The sequence below is a fragment of the Gobio gobio genome, assembly GCF_949357685.1.
Source record: "Gobio gobio genome assembly, chromosome: 6".
Lineage (NCBI taxonomy): Eukaryota > Metazoa > Chordata > Actinopteri > Cypriniformes > Gobionidae > Gobio > Gobio gobio.
The window spans coordinates 62,388,752-62,396,251 of NC_137102.1; the positions used below are offsets into that span (position 1 = coordinate 62,388,752).

The following is a 7,500-nucleotide window of genomic DNA, read 5'->3' on the forward strand; positions in this document are numbered from 1 at the left end:
GTCATATCTCAGGGTCAGATCTCAGGGTCAGGGTCAGATCTCAGGGTCAGATCTCAGGGTCAGGGTCAGATCTCAGGGTCAGGGTCAGATCTCAGGGTCAGATCTCAGGGTCAGATCTCAGGGTCAGATCTCAGGGTCAGATCTCAGGGTCAGGGTCAGATCTCAGGGTCAGGGTCAGATCTCAGGGTCAGATCTCAGGGTCAGATCTCAGGGTCATATCTCAGGGTCATATCTCAGGGTCATATCTCAGGGTCAGGGTCAGATCTCAGGGTCATATCTCAGGGTCAGGGTTACGCATGGCTAATTAATTGAAATCATGAAACTTATACAATTTATTAACAGTTTAACAAAAATGACATGCCTTATGAAATACTTCCCAAATTCCATTTTATTTTTATCAAATTCTGTTTTCTGGACTCCATTTTAGTGGTTTAATTGGATTTTAATAATCAGAAAGCATGTGTAATTGATTAAATTCAAAGCCGCCATTTTGATTGAAGCCGCCATTTTGTGGCGTCATATTTCTCCAGAGCGCTAGCTACTCTCTGCTGTCTCAGACGACGGCATCTGTGTCCTGTGTGGGCCACCGTAGCTTCTCTATGTGCTCTGAAAGGGATGGGGTGCAGTTCACAACCTCACCACTAGACGCCGCTAAAACTTACACACTGACCTTTAAGTGCACTGATCTTTTTACTTATTCATCAACAAAAATGACAAATTCTGTGAAATGACTGGTTATTGGTCACATGACATGCAGGTAAACACATATTGATTTAACCAAACATTTAAATAATTAAAGTAACTATTAATATACATTATTATATTACCGTATATTTATTAAAAATATCTCAGATGAACAAATATTTATTAATTCGTCTTTACTGTGTTTCACTTTGATTGCAGAGGAGGGGGGGCAGGGCCAGGGGCGTGGCCAGAGAAGGGGGGTAGGACCAGGGGCGGGGCCAGAGGAGGGGGGCAGGACCAGGGGCGGGGCCAGAGAAGGGGGGTAGGACCAGGGGCGGGGCCAGAGGAGGGGGGCAGGACCAGGGGCGGGGCCAGAGAAGGGGGGGTAGGACCAGGGGCGGGGCCAGAGGAGGGGGGCAGGACCAGGGGCGGGGCCAGAGAAGGGGGGGTAGGACCAGGGGCGTGGCCAGAGGAGAGGGGCAGGACCAGGGGCGTGGCCAGAGGAGGGGGGGTAGGACCAGGGGCGGGGCCAGAGGAGGGGGGCAGGACCAGGGGCGTGGCCAGAGGAGGGGGGCAGGACCAGGGGCGGGGCCAGAGGAGGGGGGCAGGACCAGGGGTGGGGGGCAGGACCAGGGGCGGGGCCAGAGGCGGGGGGGCAGGACCAGGGGCGGGGCCAGAGGAGGGGGCAGGACCAGGGGCGGGGCCAGAGGAGGGGGGCAGGACCAGGGGCGGGGCCAGAAGAGGGGGGCAGGACCAGGGGCGGGGCCAGAGGGGGGCCCCCCCCACTCCATCAGAGTCGGAATGTAATATGTTGTTGTTGGACTTGTCAGTATTAATTCTTTACTAGTAGTTCTAGCGTTTTTTTTTACCAAAACTAATCTTTTAAAGTGCATTGATTTATTAATATTTAATTTTAGGCACGCATCTTAGATAGTGCGCAAATGTTGGGTTCTCTTTCGAGTCTTGCGCTTAAACGGACAAATTCACACAAAACATGACTAATATAATTAGTAAACTAATATTCCTGCTGTCTGTGTTTAATGTTCATCAAACATCACCGCTCTAGCTTTTCAAAATATGCGTCAAATATGCAATGCTATTTTACATTTGATCACTGATATTCAATTTCTGGACCTGAGAACTAATGTCAGACCTACTAGAAAAGCACAGTGTATTTTATTAGTATCTTTGCTCTGTGCGGTTGTGTATTAGATTAGTTGTTTTTATTTTATTTTTTTTTATTTGACAGTAGTTCTTTTTTCCCTGATTAAAGCACACACAGACTGAACCATGAGGAATCTCAGTTACACCCCTAGTAAATGTGTACATAATAAACAGAGGTGGAAAGTAACGGATTACATTTACTAATGTTACTGTAATTGAGTAGTTTTTCTGCACACTTCTACTTTTTTAAGTAGTTTTAAAAATCAGTAATTTTACTTTTACTTAAGTATGTTTTGTTTTAGGTATTGTACTTCGCTACATTTTAAACCACATCCGTTACTGAGTAAAAATAAATAATACAAAAGGCGATGCGGAAACGCGGAACAAACTTTGGATATAGACAAAAAATAGCCATGTGTTGTCCTGAAGGATATCAAATTAGTAAAACAAATTTGATGTAAAGGAGGAAACGCATAGAACATGTTGGGGAAAACCATCCCTCTGTGCGGATACGTTTATAACTTCAGGCCGAATGATTTCTGTGATGCGGAGGGAATCCCGGAATTACAGTATAACGCAGATGTCACGTAAAACACGACAGTAAAGCTGTACAATAAATCAAATCACGACATGGTCTGAGAATATTAAAGCTCAAAACACTGCTATATGAATATATGATCTGTGTGAATGAGCAGCGCCGCTTCATCTACTAGCCTACGCGATGCTCGTGGTGTTTAACGTCTCAAAAAACATATTTGGGCATGAACATACAGTATAAACATTTCCAGAGCTGATCTGAGACCCTCTAATGAACATCTTCATCATTTTATTTGATTGAAAGCCATTATCAAATACACTCTGAAACAGATCTTCCCTGAAATAGATCCTCACTAACACCCGTCAAAATAAACGGTTTAACTAGATGAAATTGTGCCAGAAAGATATTACTATTGTAGGCCTATAGAATACTTGTCAAAATAATAATAGTAATAACAACAATACTAATATTACATCATTTAAACATTATTTAAGAATATATTTTTAAATCCATGGTTTAATTTAGTAAAACAGCAGCGCTTTGCCCAAAAAACATTTGTTACATTTTATTTGATTACCAACGTTTTGGTAATGTATTTGTATTAAATCATAAAAAGATAAATGTCTTAGGACTCTATTATTCTTAAAGTTGTTAATCTAATTCATAATAATTTATTTAGTTCATTAGACATGTTTTATTGAAGTTTTAATTAAAAAAAGTTTGTTATAATAAAGCATTATTCATCGTTTTCATTAATTAAAGGCCATTTTAACTGGTGATAATAATAGTCATAATTTAATAATACAGTTTATTTATTAAATAATTAATACCGTGATGCTGTGAAACTGTTTCCATATCGTGAAAATCTCATTCTATTATAACCCTACACGCTGTTACAAAAGTAACTCAGTAACTTTTACTCTGAGTACATTTTAAATGAACTACTTTTTACTTTTACTTGAGTACATTTTTAGACAAGTACTTTTACTTCTACTTAAGTAAAATTTCATTGAAGTTTTTACTTGAGTAGAATATTTTGTAACTCTTTCCACCTCTGATAATAAATATGTATTACAGGCCCCCACTAATTATTCTAGAAATAAGATAACGAAGGAAACCTCTTTTGCTACATATTTTGGATGGTTTGAATGCATACTCTACATGTTTTACCATTTATGAACTCATTTATGTGCCCTAAACCATCACCATCCATATCTATGCAACCAGTTAATTAATGACTACTAATATACAAAATTGTTTACAAAAAAATACATTTCTTCATGTATCTAGTCACTTAATTTTGCTGTCAAAACGCACCAGATTCATGTATTTAAATATAAAATGAACAAAATGTTCCCCCGTCCTGGGACCCCATATTCCGTACTTATTTTCCGTATTACAGAAATCATAGGGCGCTGATCTAATGCCATGATGTTGACTTTAAAGGGGTGGTTGCATGCGATGTCACTTTTTTAACTTTAGTTAGTGTGTAATGTTGCTGCTTGAGCATAAGCAGTATCTGTAAAGTTACAGCGCTGAAAGTGCAATGCACATGGATATTGTCTTTTAAAGTTATGGCAGTTTATTGCCTACAAAAATGGCCGGTTTGGACTACAACAAGCTTCTTCCCGGGTTGGTGACATCATGAACACCTGCTATTAACAAACACTGGCCACGCGAACACGCAACAAAGTGGGCGGGGCCACGCCGCAGTCATTACGAAAGAGAGAGAGCTGATGCAGAACTACAAACTACATCTGACCAATCTAAGACCAGAGGGAGGGGCTTCACAGAAGCAGGAAGCAAACCAGCCGTTCAACAGTGGAGACAGCGTGTGGGAGAAAGGGAAAATATAAGAAAAATAGGGCATTTAAAAAAAAAAGAAGTATTAAGTCATGTTATACTGCGCCGCATAAACACAACCAAGCCTAGAAAAAAACCCTTTAAGACTTTCTTAAGGCCTTAGAGGATCAGGATTCACTTCTCCTGATGATTCCCTCACTCCATCTCATCCCAGATGTTCACCTCTTTCTCTCGTCACTTTTTTGAGGATCATTCCAGGCACACAATGGACTTCAATGGGAACCGACGGACACATTTTCCAGACGTGGAATAGAGTCTGATCATCGGCCACATTTACTCCCATTGAAGTCCATTATGAGCAGAAAAATCCTGCATTTCTTTTCCACTGAAGAGAGAAAGACATGAAGATCTGGGATGAGACGGGAGGAAATCATGAGATGTTCTAACCCTGAAGACGGGTATCTCCCCCAGATGTGTGTGAGACAGGTCTCTCCCCCAGATGTGTGTGAGACAGGTATCTCCCCCAGATGTGTGTGAGACAGGTATCTCCCCCAGATGTGTGTGAGACAGGTATCTCCCCCAGATGTGTGTGAGACGGGTATCTCCCCCAGATGTGTGTGAGACGGGTATCTCCCCCAGATGTGTGTGAGACGGGTATCTCCCCCAGATGTGTGTGAGACGGGTATCTCCCCCAGATGTGTGTGAGACGGGTATCTCCCCCAGATGTGTGTGAGACGGGTATCTCCCCCAGATGTGTGTGAGACGGGTATCTCCCCCAGATGTGTGTGAGACGGGTATCTCCCCCAGATGTGTGTGAGACGGGTCTCTCCCCCAGATGTGTGTGAGACGGGTATCTCCCCCAGATGTGTGTGAGACGGGTATCTCCCCCAGATGTGTGTGAGACGGGTATCTCCCCCAGATGTGTGTGAGACGGGTATCTCCCCCAGATGTGTGTGAGACGGGTATCTCCCCCAGATGTGTGTGAGACGGGTATCTCCCCCAGATGTGTGTGAGACGGGTATCTCCCCCAGATGTGTGTGAGACGGGTATCTCCCCCAGATGTGTGTGAGACGGGTATCTCCCCCAGATGTGTGTGAGACGGGTATCTCCCCCAGATGTGTGTGAGACGGGTATCTCCCCCAGATGTGTGTGAGACAGGTATCTCCCCCAGATGTGTGTGAGACGGGTATCTCCCCCAGATGTGTGTGAGACGGGTCTCTCCCCCAGATGTGTGTGAGACGGGTCTCTCCCCCAGATGTGTGTGAGACGGGTATCTCCCCCAGATGTGTGTGAGACGGGTATCTCCCCCAGATGTGTGTGAGACAGGTATCTCCCCCAGATGTGTGTGAGACGGGTATCTCCCCCAGATGTGTGTGAGACGGGTATCTCCCCCAGATGTGTGTGAGACGGGTATCTCCCCCAGATGTGTGTGAGACAGGTATCTCCCCCAGATGTGTGTGAGACAGGTATCTCCCCCAGATGTGTGTGAGACAGGTATCTCCCCCAGATGTGTGTGAGACGGGTATCTCCCCCAGATGTGTGTGAGACGGGTATCTCCCCCAGATGTGTGTGAGACGGGTATCTCCCCCAGATGTGTGTGAGACGGGTCTCTCCCCCAGATGTGTGTGAGACGGGTATCTCCCCCAGATGTGTGTGAGACGGGTATCTCCCCCAGATGTGTGTGAGACGGGTATCTCCCCCAGATGTGTGTGAGACGGGTATCTCCCCCAGATGTGTGTGAGACGGGTATCTCCCCCAGATGTGTGTGAGACGGGTATCTCCCCCAGATGTGTGTGAGACGGGTATCTCCCCCAGATGTGTGTGAGACGGGTATCTCCCCCAGATGTGTGTGAGACAGGTATCTCCCCCAGATGTGTGTGAGACAGGTATCTCCCCCAGATGTGTGTGAGACAGGTATCTCCCCCAGATGTGTGTGAGACAGGTCTCTCCCCCAGATGTGTGTGAGACAGGTCTCTCCCCCAGATGTGTGTGAGACAGGTCTCTCCCCCAGATGTGTGTGAGACAGGTCTCTCCCCCAGATGTGTGTGAGACAGGTCTCTCCCCCAGATGTGTGTGAGACAGGTCTCTCCCCCAGATGTGTGTGAGACAGGTATCTCCCCCAGATGTGTGTGAGACAGGTCTCTCCCCCAGATGTGTGTGAGACAGGTATCTCCCCCAGATGTGTGTGAGACAGGTCTCTCCCCCAGATGTGTGTGAGACAGGTATCTCCCCCAGATGTGTGTGAGACAGGTCTCTCCCCCAGATGTGTGTGAGACAGGTCTCTCCCCCAGATGTGTGTGAGACAGGTATCTCCCCCAGATGTGTGTGAGACAGGTATCTCCCCCAGATGTGTGTGAGACGGGTATCTCCCCCAGATGTGTGTGAGACGGGTATCTCCCCCAGATGTGTGTGAGACAGGTATCTCCCCCAGATGTGTGTGAGACAGGTATCTCCCCCAGATGTGTGTGAGACAGGTATCTCCCCCAGATGTGTGTGAGACAGGTCTCTCCCCCAGATGTGTGTGAGACAGGTCTCTCCCCCAGATGTGTGTGAGACAGGTCTCTCCCCCAGATGTGTGTGAGACAGGTATCTCCCCCAGATGTGTGTGAGACAGGTATCTCCCCCAGATGTGTGTGAGACAGGTCTCTCCCCCAGATGTGTGTGAGACGGGTATCTCCCCCAGATGTGTGTGAGACGGGTATCTCCCCCAGATGTGTGTGAGACAGGTCTCTCCCCCAGATGTGTGTGAGACAGGTATCTCCCCCAGATGTGTGTGAGACAGGTATCTCCCCCAGATGTGTGTGAGACAGGTCTCTCCCCCAGATGTGTGTGAGACAGGTATCTCCCCCAGATGTGTGTGAGACAGGTCTCTCCCCCAGATGTGTGTGAGACAGGTCTCTCCCCCAGATGTGTGTGAGACAGGTCTCTCCCCCAGATGTGTGTGAGACAGGTCTCTCCCCCAGATGTGTGTGAGACAGGTCTCTCCCCCAGATGTGTGTGAGACAGGTATCTCCCCCAGATGTGTGAGAGACAGGTCTCTCCCCCAGATGTGTGTGAGACAGGTCTCTCCCCCAGATGTGTGTGAGACAGGTATCTCCCCCAGATGTGTGTGAGACAGGTCTCTCCCCCAGATGTGTGTGAGACAGGTCTCTCCCCCAGATGTGTGTGAGACAGGTCTCTCCCCCAGATGTGTGTGAGACAGGTATCTCCCCCAGATGTGTGTGAGACAGGTCTCTCCCCCAGATGTGTGTGAGACAGGTCTCTCCCCCAGATGTGTGTGAGACAGGTCTCTCCCCCAGATGTGTGTGAGA

General features: G+C 46.8%; 1 protein-coding gene across 1 annotated transcript in view; it reads right to left on the bottom strand.

The window, feature by feature from the left end:
• Nucleotides 1–7,500, bottom strand: part of LOC307128130 (transcriptional repressor p66-alpha-like) — a 42,571-nt gene that overhangs the window by 23,707 nt on the left and 11,364 nt on the right.